Raw genomic sequence first — 12,400 nt, forward strand, 5'->3', positions numbered from 1 at the left:
AAATACAGCCATTTGAAATACAGCTATCTTGTGCAAAGATATATTTACTTCAGGCCTACACTGGTTCAGGCCCTGTGAGATACCCCATCTACATACAGGGGTTTTAATCAGGGATTTGAAATACAGCCATTTTGTGCAAAGATATATTTACTTCAGGCCTACACTGGTTCAGGCCCTGTGAGATAACCCCTCTACATACAGGGGTTTGAATCAGGGATTTGAAATACAGCCATTTAAATTGCGGCCATTTTGTGCAAAGATATATTTACTTCAGGCCTACACTGGTTCAGGCCCTGTGAGATACCCCCTTTACATACAGGAGTTTGAATCAGGGATTTGAAATACAGCCATTTGAAATACAGCCATTTAAGGCAAAGAAATTTTTACTTCAGGCCTACACTGGTTCAGGCCGTGTGAGATACCCCCTCTACATATAGGGGTTTAATTCAGGGATTTGAAATACAGTCATTTTGTGCAAAGATATATTTACTTCAGGCCTACACTGGTTCAGACCGTGTGAGATATCCCCTCTACATACAGGGGTTTAAATCAGGCATTTGAAATACAGCCATTTGAAATACAGGCATTTTGTGCAAAGAAATATTTACTTCAGGCCAGGGCCGGACTGGGGATGAAAACCAGCCCTGGAAAAAGTTGCACACCAGCCCCACAGCATTGCGTCATTATTTACTTGTTTATAATAGGAGAAAGCATTCATTTTAAAACACCCGCCCCTTTTTTGTTGGCCACCTATTTAATGATTGTTGCATGCAACATTTTACTTGACCAGCTATTTTAGATATTCTACGGCAGTCCTGTTACAATCCCCCCAATGAGCCTTTCTTCCAAATAATAAAAGTATTTATAAAATCTCACCCATATGCTGCAAAAAAATAAAAAATCTGCAATGTAAAATCGATAATAAAGATCAACTATATAAACATAAACATATTTCACATAAAAACGTACAGTTACTTGGCTCGGCCCTTGGGGATCTCAGACACCACTTCAACACTTGGCCGGGGGCTCGGCGGAACTGATGTTGTGTTTTATACTAATTAGAGATGTCGCGAACATAAAACTTTCCGTTCGCGAACGGCGAATGCGAATTTACGCAACTGTTTGCGAACGTACGACCCGGGCGAACCGCCATAGACTTCAATAGGCAGGCGAATTTTAAAACCCACAGGGACTCTTTATGGCCACAATAGTGATGGAAAAGTTGTTTCAAGGGGACTAACACCTGGACTGTGGCATGCCGGAGGGGGGTCCATGGCAAAACTCCCATGGAAAATTACGTAGTTGACGCAGAGTGTGGTAAGTTGAATTCGCAATGTGATTAATATAACCTGCATTAATCGCAATGCGATTACAACTTAGATTTGAGTTCCTAATGGTTGTATTGCTAGAATTGACGAATATAATGAATACAGCACTATATTCTCAATCTTCGTTATATTCTGGCAATACAACCATTAGGAACCCAGCTCTAAGTTGAATTCGAAATGCGATTAATATAACCTGTATTAATCGCATTGCGATTACAAGTTAGTCAAATTTGTGACACTGCAGCTTCCGAATGAATCTAAGATGGATGCTGTCCTTGCTTTTTGATAGGAGGTGGGAGGGTCTGGGAGGGAGGGTCTGCTGCTGATTGGCTGGAATGTGTCTGCTGACTGTGAGGTACAGGGTCAAAGTTTGCTCAATGATGATGTATAGGGGGCGGACCGAACATCGCATCTGTTCGCCCGCCGCGGCGAACGCGAACATGCAATGTTCGCCGGGAACTGTTCGCCGGCGAATAGTTCGGGACATCTCTAATCCTAATGAGAAAGATTTCATAATAAGGATTTTGAGAAGGGGCAGATGGATAGCAGAGCAGGGAGAGGCTGGTGCTGCTACTAGGGGGTCATACCATGGGGGAGTAATAAAGCCCACCATAATGCCCCCCCCCCAGTAGTAATAATTCTCCTTATAATGTGCAAAACATACCCCTTTGTAATGCCCCCAGTTTAGCTAATGTTCCCATAATGTGCCAATATAAAATACCCCTTCTCAGTGCCCCCTGTAGATGACCCCATAGTGCTCCCCCCTTCCCCATAGTACCCACCATAATGTGTCCCAGTATAAAATGCCCCTATACAGATCCCCCATATAAAATACCCCTTCTTTTTAGCCTCAGTAGATGCCCCTATAGTGCCACCCAATAATCTGCCAGTAATAAGTGCCCCAATAGATGCCCCCAATCATGTGCCAGTAAGATGTGCCCCCTTAGATGCCCCCAATCATGTGCCAGTAATAAGAGCCCCCCACCATCATGAGCCAGTAGCCAGAGCACCCCCATATCATGTGCTAGTAGCCAGAGTGCCCCCCCCTATCATGTGCCAGTAACCCCCCTTATGTGCCACTAGCCCCCCCCTTATGTGCCAGTAGCCCCCCTTATCATGTGCCAGTAGCCGCCCCCCTTATGTGCCAGTAGCCGCCCCCTTATGTGCCAGTAGCCGCCCCCTTATGTTCCAGTAGCCCCCCTTATCATGTGCCAGTAGCCCCCCTTATCATGTGCCAGCTCAGTAGTCCCCCCTTATCATGTGCCAGCCCAGTAGTCCCCCCTTATCATGTGCCAGCCCAGTAGTCCCCCCTTATCATGTGCCAGCCCAGTAGTCCCCCCTTATCATGTGCCAGCCCAGTAGTCCCCCCTTATGTGCCAGCCCAGTAGTCCCCCCTTATCATGTGCCAGCCCAGTAGTCCCCCCTTATCATGTGCCAGCCAAGTAGTCCCCCCTTATCATGTGCCAGCCCAGTAGTCCCCCCTTATCATGTGCCAGCCCAGTTGTCACAGCCAGACAGCTGAGAAGCGCTCACAGGAGCTTCTCAGATCCTCCTCCTTGAATTTCTTTGTTTTGGTTTAGTTTCTCATCTCGTTAGTCTATTTCAGCTGTCATGCAGTCAGACTGATCGCTACCCTTTAAGTTCCTCCCCATAATGCAGTAGTGTGCGGCTGATACAACTTCCTGGAGTGTGTGTGCATGCTGTTCCCAGTTCCCAGTCCCCAGTCCTCAGTCGTCTGCAGATAAGTGCTGTTTATGTATTTATGTTTTTGTCTTTTCTGGATCCAGGTGACCCTGACTCCCTCCGTGTCAGTGTAGGGAGCCGGTGGTCGTGTCCCTTCACTATTGTAGGGTCTTCAGGTAATAGATAGCCGAGGAACGTGGATATGCGGCCATCCACCTTTGGGGTGTTCGCATAGGCTGAGCAGTGAGGGAGAGCGGCAGCTCTATTGCAGGGGTCTCCCTTTGTTCCTTAGTTGTGGATCCAGAGAGACATTGTTTATATGGTATTGTCTTGTTTCCTGTACACCATCCGTGACATTATCAGCCGCCAAAACCGTCTCAAGCATGGATCCGGTTTCACTTTTGGCTGAACGCCTCCAGGGTCTTTCATTGGAGGTAGCTGATCTCCGTAGGATTTTTTCTCAGTTTCAAGTGACCGCTTCAGCTTGCGTTCATGGAGTTTGTGCTGAGCCCAAGATCTCGCTCCCGGATACGTTCTCTGGGGGTAGTGAGAATTTTGTGCGTTTTAAAGAGGCTTGCAAACTCCATTTTCGCCTTCTTCCCCATTCTTCTGGTGATGAAGAACGGATGGTGGGGATCATTGTATCGCTGCTCAGGGGTAACGCTCAGTCTTGGGCCTTTTCGCTACCGGAGGGGGCACGGCCCCTCCACTCAGTGGATGAATTCTTTTTAGCCCTGGGTCAGATATATGATGATCCGGATCGTATTGCTCTGGCTGAGTCTAGACTACGTCTGTTATGCCAGGGTAAACAATCCGCAGAGATATACTGCTCCGAATTTCGGAGATGGGCAGCTGATACTGGTTGGAATGATGCTGCACTCCGAAGTCAATTTTGCCATGGTCTTTCAGAGGGATTGAAAGATGCATTTTCCTTTCATGAGAGGCCTATCTCCTTGGACTCTGCTATGTCTCAGGCCGTTCGTATTGACAGGCGTCTTAGAGAGAGACGAGAGATCTTTCCTTCCTGTCCTACTCAGTCTCGGAACAGTGCAGCGGTCTCATTCTGTGCGCAGGAGTCTCAGTCGCTGTCAGCCCCTTCTGAGCAGGAGCCCATGCAGCTGGGGTTGATTGCCTCTGACAATAGAAGATTCAGCCCGCATGGGAGGGTTTGTTTTTGTTGTGGAGGTATAAATCATTTGGCAAATGTTTGTCCCTCTAGGAGATTCAGGCAGTTTTCTGGGAGTAATAAAGAGACAAAAAGGAAAAAATCTTTTAAAAAAGTTCCGTCTGTTACTATTGGCAGGGTTGAGGCGGAAATTGAAGGTTTTCCGTTTGCTTGTAGTTCCCGTTTTGTCCTGCCTGCTAGGGTGGCGCTAGAGAGCAAGAGCATTTTTTGTGAGATTTTTGTGGATAGTGGAGCAGCTGTCAACCTCATTGATAATCAATTTGCAATAACTCATGGTTTCCAGGTATGCACTTTGGGAAGGGATATTCCTGTTTTTGCTATTGATTCAGCTCCACTTTCTCAGAAATCATTAAAGGGCATAGTTCACAATATCCGTTTAATTGTGAGTGATGCTCATGTTGAGGATGTGTCATGTTTCGTCCTTAGCGGTTTGCCTACTCCTCTAGTGTTGGGGCTACCCTGGATCACTAAACATAACCCCACCATTGATTGGCAAGCGAGGCAAATAAATGGTTGGAGTAACTTTTGCAGAGAGAATTGCTTCATAACATCTGTTTCTGAGTTTTCTACTAAGACTGTACCACCTTTCCTCTCTGAATTTTTGGATGTCTTCTCTGAGAGTGGAGTTCAGGGTTTGCCTCCGCACAGGGAGTATGATTGCCCTATTAATCTCATCCCAGGCGCCAAGCTGCCTAAATCTCGTTTATACAATCTCTCCCAACCTGAGAGGGTCGCTATGCGGGCTTATATCTCTGAGAGTTTGAGAAAAGGACACATACGACCCTCGAAGTCATCTGTTGCCGCTGGTTTTTTCTTTGTTAAGAAAAAAGATGGTTCTTTAAGACCTTGTCTGGATTTCAGGGAGCTGAACAGTATCACTATTCGTGATCCTTATCCGCTTCCTCTGATCCCGGACCTGTTTAACCAGGTTGTTGGGGCTAAAGTCTTTTCCAAATTAGACCTAAGAGGGGCATACAACCTGGTTAGGGTCAGAGAAGGAGATGAATGGAAGACGGCTTTCAATACCCCTGAGGGCCATTTTGAGAATTTGGTTATGCCTTTTGGTTTGATGAATGCCCCAGCCGTTTTTCAGCATTTCGTCAACAGCATTTTTTATCATTTAATGGGAAAATTTGTATTAGTGTATTTGGATGACATTTTGATTTTTTCTCCTGATTTCAAGACTCATAAGGAACACTTACGTCAGGTCTTGCTCATTCTGCGGGAGAATAAATTATATGCGAAACTGGAAAAATGTGTGTTTGCGGTTCCAGAAATCCAATTTCTGGGGTTTCTTCTCTCCGCTTCTGGTTTTCGCATGGACCCCGAGAAGGTCCGCGCTGTGCTTGAGTGGGAGCTTCCTGAGAACCAGAAGGCGCTGATGCGTTTTTTGGGCTTTGCCAATTATTACAGGAAATTTATTTTGAATTATTCCTCTGTTGTTAAACCACTCACTGATATGACCAGAAAGGGGGTAGATTTTTCTTCCTGGTCGGTGGAGGCGCGTAAGGCCTTTTCTAATATCAAGGAGAGTTTTGCTTCCGCTCCCATCCTAGTACAACCTGATATTTCGTTACCCTTCATAGTTGAGGTTGATGCTTCTGAGGTAGGGGTGGGTGCGGTCTTGTCTCAGGGTTCCTCTCCTGCCAAATGGCAACCATGTGCCTTTTTCTCAAAGAAACTCTCCTCCGCAGAGAGAAATTATGATGTGGGAGATAGGGAATTGTTGACCATCAAGTTGGCTTTTGAGGAATGGCGCCATTGGCTAGAGGGAGCCAGACACCCTATTACCGTGTTTACTGACCATAAAAATCTGGCCTATTTGGAGTCAGCCAAGCGTCTGAACCCGAGACAGGCCAGATGGTCTTTGTTCTTTTCAAGGTTTAATTTTGTTGTTACGTTCCGCCCTGGGGTTAAGAATGTGAAGGCAGATGCCCTGTCACGTTGTTTTCCAGGAGGTGGGAATTTTGAAGACCCGGGTCCCATTTTGGCTGAAGGTGTGGTGGTCTCTGCTCTTTTTCCTGAATTGGAGGCAGAGGTGCAGGCAGCCCAGTCAGAAGCTCCTGATCTTTGTCCTCCTGGGAGGTTGTTTGTGCCTCTCACTTTGAGACACAAGATTTTTAAAGAACACCACGACACGGTCCTTGCTGGGCACCCGGGGGCAAGAGCCACACTGGATCTCATCGCTCGGAGATTCTGGTGGCCTGCGCTTCGTAAGTCGGTTGAGGGTTTTGTGGCAGCTTGCGAGACTTGCGCTCGTGCCAAGGTCCCTCATTCACGGCCATCAGGTCCTCTCCTTCCTTTGCCCATTCCTTCCCGTCCTTGGACACATCTGTCCATGGACTTCATAACGGACTTGCCTCGTTTGTCTTTTTGCTGATGACACAAAGATATGTAACAGGGTTGATGTACCTGGAGGGAAACGCCAAATGGAAAAGGATTTAGGAAAACTAGAAGAATGGTCAGAACTCTGGAAACTGAAATTTAATGTGAATAAGTGCAAGATAATGCACCTGGGGCGTAAAAACCCAAGGGCAGAATATAGAATATTTGACACAGTCCTGACCTCAGTATCTGAGGAAAGGGATTTAGGAGTAATTATTTCAGAAGACTTAAAGGTGGGAAGACAATGTAATAGAGCAGCACGAAATGCCAGCAGAATGCTTGGATGTATAGGGAGAGGTATAAGCAGTAGAAAGAGTGAAGTGCTTATGCCGCTGTACAGAACACTGGTGAGACCTCACTTGGAGTATTGTGCGCAGTACTGGAGGCCATATCTCCAGAAGGATATAGATACTCTAGAGAGAGTTCAGAGAAGAGCTACTAAACTAGTACATGGATTGCAGGATAAAACTTACCAGGAAAGGTTAAAGGACCTTAATATGTATAGCTTGGAAGAAAGAAGAGACAGAGGGGATATGATAGAAACTTTTAAATACATAAAGGGAATCAACTCGGTAAAGGAAGAGAGCATATTTAAAAGAAGAAAAACTACCACAAGAGGACACAGTTTTAAATTAGAGGGGCAAAGGTTTAAAAGTAATATAAGGAAGTATTACTTTACTGAGAGAGTAGTGGATGCATGGAATAGCCTTCCTGCAGAAGTGGTAGCTGCAAATACAGTGAAGGGGTTTAAGCATGCATGGGATAGGCATAAGGCCATCCTTCATATAAGATAGGGCCAGGGACTATCCATAGTATTCAGTATATTGGGCAGACTAGATGGGCCAAATGGTTCTTATCTGCCGACACATTCTATGTTTCTATGTTTCTATGTCTTAAAGAAAAATGGTCCATGTAGGTAGTTTCACTCATCCGCTCCATGCTCAATTCCATAGACAACCATTCAAGCTGAGAACAGTATGACCTTCTAGCCAGCCAACCTCTAGGATAGAAAAAGCACCAAAAAACAGCCACGAGGGCGTCACAGTTAGCTGGTGGTCCCTTGTATTCTCACCCTCCCACCTAGCCTAGTAAACGGGTTCTCTATTTATGTGGCTCCTGTGGCAGAGACTTTAAACTCAGGGAGAGGTGTGAATTCTACAAAAGAAAGCGCCAATAAACTGAGCGGGCCGCGCTGACAAACCTACTGCTGTCGAAATCCCAACTAAGAGCAATATTTAGGAGAACTTGGGTGATGGTTGTGCTCTTTTGCCATCAACTTATTTGCATAACATCCAGCTCATTTGCATAAGTTCAACCGCAAGCGCTGTGATTGGCTGACACTGTGGCCTATAGGTTAGTGCAGCATCTCCCATGTGGAGCTCTGTTATGGTCGTCTCCATGCAGCCATAGACTCCTCTCCTTCTTCTTCTTCACCTTAGATTTTCCCTTGTTAACTATTAAAGGGTCATTTTGTTGCATCACAAATTAACAATCTTTACCTGACAATTATATGAAACTATAAAAATCTCTGAATGGTTGTCAGGGAATATTTTAGAAAATTATATATATATACAAAAATAGCAAAAACGAAGCAGCACTGTCACCAGGGGTGCACCTAGCCTTTCTGCTGCCTGAGGCGAAAATTGAAACAGCATGGCATTAGTACTTTGATGGGGCACAAGGTGGGCATTAGTACTGTGAGGGGCACAATGTGGAAAATAGTATTGTGAGGGGGCACAATGTGGGAATTAGTACTGTGAGGGGGCACAATGTGGGCATTAGTACTGTGAGGGGACACAATGTGGGCATTAGTACTGTGAGGGGACACAATGTGGGTATTATTACTGTGAGGGGCACAATGTGGGTATTAGTACTGTGTGGTAGCACTAAGGGGAAAACAATGCCCTAGATTACCCTGTTATACATTGGGATGGCTCTGTCTTCCAGGGCAGCACAGCGCCCCCTGCTGCGGATTTCACAGGGGCAGTCACCATCCCTTCCTTATGTGATTATTCTTTTTTCTCTATCCACAGGATCTTTGTTCGGCATCCGGCGGACATCACACCCACCCCAGCGACACCCTGGATGTGGTAGGACCAGTTGGTTCTTTAATTTATTGCGAGGTACAGGTGCGTTGCTAGGCTGGCCTAGGCCCCGGATTACAAGCATTTGGCCCCGAACCTCTGTCAGCTCTGTATGAGTTTAGCCAGAGGCACATTAAACATATAACTAGCAGCTCCATTTAGTGCCAGTAGTATAATTCCCTAACGTGAAGGTAAATGACCAGCATCCCGCACTGGTGGCCCAGTATCAGTCTATGAAGAACACCCTGTAGTTTTCCCGGCAGCCCTAGCAGCTGAGCACCGCATCCTAGACATGACAAGCAGATTACCGAGCTGCTGTGTCCTGTCCTCACCAGTGCTAGTAAAAGGGATGTGGAAATTGCCTCTTCCAGCCCAGCAGCAACCAGTGCCAGTGTGAAGGAGCACAGAGAAGTGCAAGCAATGCAGGGAAGCTACATGTAGGTCCACTTTCATCCATGTCTTTTTATGGGCCCATCAGTGTGTTACACTGTAAACTGCTTCTAGGAGCTGTGCGTATACTGTATACTGTGGGTGGAGGAGCTGTGCATGTACTGTATACTGTGGTTGGAGGAGCTGTGCATGTACTGTATACTGTGGATGGAGGAGCTGTGCATGTACTGTATACTGTGGGTGGAGGAGCGGTGCATATACTGTATATACTGTGGGTGGAGGAGCTGTGCATTTAATGTATACTGTGGGTGGAGGAGCTGTGCATATACTGTATACTGTGGATGGAGGAGCTGTGCATATACTGTATACTGTAAGTGGAGGAGCTGTGCATATACTGTATACTGTGGTGGTGGATGCTCCTAGTGATTCCTGAGGGCTCCAAGCACTCCGCTCGACACCGTAACCACCACAGGAACAGGAACAGCTCTTACAAGAGCTAGGGGTTATAGCCAGGGGAGTATACAGCGTATAGCAATCCCCACACACATGAGACGAGGCTCAATGTTGAAGTCCAAAACAGGAACTCTTTATTGACCACACAAGCATTGCATTTTATACACATTTTCCAACAAGAGTACCACCCCCGTGGACCTGGTTGGGAACGGAGGACATAACATAGCAGCCAATCATTTACAGTTTTACAGTTTAAACACAAAAACTATACATTCAACAAACACAATGCATTGCCTGTGACGCAATCAATAACAGAATAGGCATTGCCTGTGACTCAATCATTAACAGAATAGGCATTGTCTGTGAAGCAATTAACAACACAATGGACTCTGCCTGTGATATGTTTAACAAACACAATGGACTTAATTACTCACAGGCATAAAATACACATTTTTCCCAATCACAGAAAACACCTCAAAACACCACATATCTCCATAAAAGTTACATCCCCTAATAGACTCGATCTGGGTGAACAACCTATCCAAAAATGACCCAGATTTGTTCAGGGGTTCAGGAATTTCCTGGATGTCTTATTTTTGCCCCACCGTGCACATGGTCACATGCCCCAAATAGTTCCAGTAAAAAAGTCCACGGGGCAGAAACAGAGCCTTTGAAATCCAATATGCCCAAGTAGTGTCCCAGGGGCCATAGTCACAGGGCAAGAGGCTGGCAAGCAGGCCTCTCCAACTCCCAGTGAAGAAGGTGCTTTCGTCACACATCTTCCCTCCCAGGGGGAACTAACCAGGTACCTGACCTCCTGTCGGTCAGTACCTGAGTTAGTCGAGAAGCCCACCTACAACCAAGTACTGCACCTGTAGTTCTTGGGTGTCCAGCTTTTTTGCCCAGATGCCAGCTCTTCTGCTGGAAGGGGGTCAGTGGTTAAAAAACGTCTCCTCCACTATCCCCAGAACTCGGTTGAGCAGCTGCTGCTGGAGAGGGGCACCGGTTGTACCCTCTTTCTGTAATGTACACGGCTGCTGGGGCATGTGACCGGCAGTCTCCACTCCCTGTAGGACACACTGCCGCTGGGGAGAGAGACCGACTGCCTCCTCTCCCTGTGATGCTGGCTGCCGCTGGGGAGAGAGACCGGTTGTCTCTTCTCCCTTTACAACACACTGCCGCTGGGGAGTCAGACTGACTGTCTCGACTCTCAGTAATGCTGCCTGGTGCTGGGTAGTGGGTACAACCATCTCCACTCCTAGTGATGCTGGTTGCTGCAGGGATGGGGGACTGACAATCTCCTCTCCCTGTTATCCTGTCTGCCCCTGGGGAGAGAGACCGGTTGTCATCTCTCCCTGTAAGACATACTGTTGCTGGGGAGCAGGACCGACTGTCCCTACTCCCTGAAACTCCGGCTGCCATTGGGGATCTGGGCCGACTGCCCAGCATCCCTGTAGGGCCGGTGGAGAGACATCGGTCCCATCTCCACCTGCCATATGGGGTTCACTCCAGGACCAATCTATGAGGTCCCCTACCTCCGCAGCTGGTACTGAAGCAGGGGATACTTCAGTCGGGTCTTCCCAGCTGTAGGGTTGTAGATCTAGGACTGCCACCCAGCTCTCTGGCAGTGTATATTGGGAAAACAATAACAAACACAGGTGCACTCTGCAGTCTCACTAAATCCTCAAACTGATTTTAAAATTGAGAGATTAGTCAACATGTCCTACGGTGTAGAACATGTCTAAGCCCGGACACCACGACAAGGTTTCTCAAGTAGCCCGGGACCCTACACTCTCCTACCTGAGCCGTATGGGCGATACCAGGAGCCAGTGGGCAAATTACAGGAGCATAAGGCCGACTCACAAACAACTCACCAGTTACCTCCAGCATGTGGCCATGCTTGCAATGGGAGGAGGGAGGAGTCTGTGAGTCCCACTCAAGACTTGCTGATATGTCCCAGGCCTCACAGGTGCACCTAAATGTGACCTGTAGAGTGCACCTGTGTTTGTTATTGTTTTGTTATATTGTTATATTAATTATCACATCCACACTTGTTACCTTGTGTAGGATGTCTATTGTGGTACTTGTGGTTCGCCGCGGGCATCCTCCATTGTATGCATTTTGCTGGGGATTGCCATTAGCAACGGGCCACAAGTGCAGGATTTGCTCCCCTATATATATGCACAACTGCATGTGGGTTTGAGCAGCTCCTGCTAATGCCAACCTGTCTTCTTAGTTTGTATATATAGATTCCTGGAGGTGTATAAACTCCTATTTAAATGTGCCTGTTTTCCATCTACAGGTCACATTTAGGTGCACCTGTGAGGCCTGGGACATATCAGCAAGTCTTGAGTGGGACTCACAGACTCCTCCCTCCTCCCATTGCAAGCATGGCCACATGCTGGAGGTAACTGGTGAGTTGTTTGTGAGTCGGCCTTATGCTCCTGTAATTTGCCCACTGGCTCCTGGTATCGCCCATACGGCTCAGGTAGGAGAGTGTAGGGTCCCGGGCTACTTGAGAAACCTTGTCGTGGTGTCCGGGCTTAGACATGTTCTACACCGTAGGACATGTTGACTAATCTCTCAATTTTAAAATCAGTTTGAGGATTTAGTGAGACTGCAGAGTGCACCTGTGTTTGTTATTGTTTTGTTATATTGTTATATTAATTATCACATCCACACTTGTTACCTTGTGTAGGATGTCTATTGTGGTACTTGTGGTTCGCCGCGGGCATCCTCCATTGTATGCATTTTGCTGGGGATTTCCATTAGCAACGGGCCACAAGTGCAGGATTTGCTTCCCTATATATATGCACAACTGCATGTGGGTTTGAGCAGCTCCTGCTAATGCCAACCTGTCTTCTTAGTTTGTATATATAGATTCCTGGAGG

The sequence above is a fragment of the Bufo bufo genome, chromosome 7 (assembly GCF_905171765.1).
Source record: "Bufo bufo chromosome 7, aBufBuf1.1, whole genome shotgun sequence".
Lineage (NCBI taxonomy): Eukaryota > Metazoa > Chordata > Amphibia > Anura > Bufonidae > Bufo > Bufo bufo.